This window comes from Pteropus alecto, unplaced genomic scaffold (genome assembly GCF_000325575.1).
Source record: "Pteropus alecto unplaced genomic scaffold, ASM32557v1 scaffold189, whole genome shotgun sequence".
Taxonomy (NCBI): Eukaryota; Metazoa; Chordata; class Mammalia; order Chiroptera; family Pteropodidae; genus Pteropus; species Pteropus alecto.
The window spans coordinates 4,976,652-4,979,592 of record NW_006442117.1 but is presented as its reverse complement, the minus strand read 5'-3'; positions in this window follow the sequence as shown (position 1 = coordinate 4,979,592).

Genomic DNA, 2,941 nt, shown 5'->3' with positions numbered 1-2,941 from the left:
TCCTTGGCTCCAAGATTTATGTAGAAAGTACATTTCAAGGTTATTTTGATAACAGGTCTAACTCTATAGTTTCATCACCTGTGTTTGTGAGGCCATTCAAATTGCAGCTACCAAAGCTTAAATCCAATGCTGATAAACACATGAAAGTTTTGGCTTTTCTGATCATCAAGGTTTAGGTACAACTTCCCTCATGAAGCTGTCGTGATTTTCCGTCCTTTTTGGGATTCAATCAAATATTTTTAATTTAAATATTTATCCAAAATTTCATTATGTTAGTAGTGGGAAAAGATACTTGACTCTTCACCACAGTCTGTTATTTTTGTGTAAAATTCTATTTTCTGTTTTACTAAACATTAGATTTATGAATAACAAATGGATGCTGTTTGGTGAAATGATATTTATAAGTGCAAAGATAACCTCATGGATTAAGATACGTGAAAAGATAATTGATTAGGCAACAAAAGCACCAAATAAACACTTAGATGTTTCAATGTAAATAAGTAGAAACTAAGAAAATGATTTTTTATTACCTCTTTTATGATTTGAGTTCTATTTATATCAAGAAATTTAACCTTTATTGGGAATTTGTGTTTGAAGTGTTGGTATATGTGTGTAAATACATTTATATGCATGCTTTCACATATGCAAGTTAAACTCTTTCCGTCCTAATTGCCATGAATTTTATATAAGTTTTTACTTCATTGACATTTCATCCCAAGTTTTGGTATATTTCCACTTTATCAAGAAATTCTATAGAGAGCTTTTCTAGACTCTGCATTTTTTATATGAATGTTCCATAATTGCCATGTATAAATTATTTTATTTTTTTAGAGTAAAGTAACAATCTTAGCACAGATTTACTGGTAAAAGAAACTCATTTGCACATCAGCTTATCATTTTATTGGATCACTTTTCTCATATGATGACCTCATTCGTTAAGTAAATTATCTACACAATTTTATGTTTGTCTTAGCACTCTATTTTCTGTGAAAAGAGGAGTTTGTAAATATTCTAAATTATTTTTTAAAAAATTCATTGCCTTCTACATATGCATTATGCAAGGGAATGGAAACGATACTCTTAGGTCAAGAAAATAAAACAATGTATCTTAAGGACGCGTGAAATATTTATTATATCCACAACATTGTATCCACAAAAATATAATTTTATTGCAATAACCCTAAAGAGTAATTTTAGGAAAGAATGCTACAATATGAAAGATTATTTCCTGTAAGGGCTTAGACAGGTAAAAATAAAATGAAAAAGTATAGTAGTTAAGGTAAATAGTGCATAAACCTATCTATGAAAGTGATAAATAACTTAAAGTATAGGACACTTAACGTGTCGCAAGGAAAATAAAAGAAACAAATGAAAAGGACAGGGATACTGTGAGCAAAAATTACCCAAGTGCGTTTAGTAACTGAAAGTGTTCTCCTTTGACTGAGCATCTTTCTATTTCCCAAATAGAATCCCCGACCTTCTCGCTATGGATGAATATGCTCTATGGGGAATTAACAGTAATGAAATGATACAATATTTATTTAAGCTCTGAAAAGAGGAAAAGGGAAAGATGCCATCCCACTTCATTCCATACCACCAAACTCTGAAATTTAATTCTAAAAAACAAAACTGCTCAAACCAGCCATTGCAATCCTTTCCGCATTTTAGAAGAAACCGATTTGAAACGAGGCCTTTCTGCCCTTTGAAGTTATTTTAAAGCAAGAAGTTCAATATAGACTCCAAACAGATATTTAGGCAGGTAGGAAAAGTCACATACATGTTTCATGTATTTTTCCAGGGAATTAAAAATAGTATGAAATAATTCCAAGCTATTTAAAATCATATTTTACTTAAAGAAATGAACCATAATGATTTGAATTAAAATAAGCTTCTTTTTACTCAGAGGATGTCCAAATTCTCCTTTTAAGCCCTAGAGGAACAAATAGATATGTACTCAGAGGGATATTAATTCAGTGAAGTCACTTTATGAATGATTTTTTAAAAATCTAATAATTCATTATATTAAATTATATAGTTAATCTAAAATTTGCACAGATTACTTTTTAAAAATAGCATAAAGATATAAAATTCATGTTTTATATTATGCAAAATGTTAAAAATTTTTAAGCCCTAGAGGAACAAATAGATATGTACTCAGAGGGATATTAATTCAGTGAAGTCACTTTATGAATGATTTTTTAAAAATCTAATAATTCATTATATTAAATTATATAGTTAATCTAAAATTTGCACAGATTACTTTTTAAAAATAGCATAAAGATATAAAATTCATGTTTTATATTATGCAAAATGTTAAAAATTTTCTATTTCCTTCAAGAGAATATATTAATCATCAAACTTCACATACTTTTAAGTTCTCACAGGATCTGCCCTTTGTTTTTTTAGTTTGACTTTGTCTCTCACCTTTTAAAATAAAATTTAAGGTTGAACCAATTATAAAAATAAAATTTATTAAAAATTTAAGGCCAATATTAAAACATTTATAATAGTTGTCTTGAAATTAAATTAAATTTTAGAGGTAGGCACTATTCAAATCTTATATTGCTGTGTTAATAAACAACGTATAGACCAATGATTTGGGGGAGCACTTGCTAGCTGTAAAATTTACATGATCACAGAAAAAATTACTTTAAATCTACAGAGAAATTTATGGTCATGCCCTATACTACTTTTTCCATTCATGCACATAAAAATATTTACTAAGCAGATCCAATGGGCTATATGCTTTGCCAGCACTGGACTACAAAAGCAAGACAGCTCATGGTCAAGATGAAAGCACATGAGAAGACAATGGCCATCATGGTAGTTACTGTGATCATATCAGTGTCATGTTTAGTGGGAATGCAGAGAGTCTGACTCAGTCTTAAGGAGTCAACAAAAGATCTGTGGAGAATGTAGCACCTCTATTGGGTCTAAAATG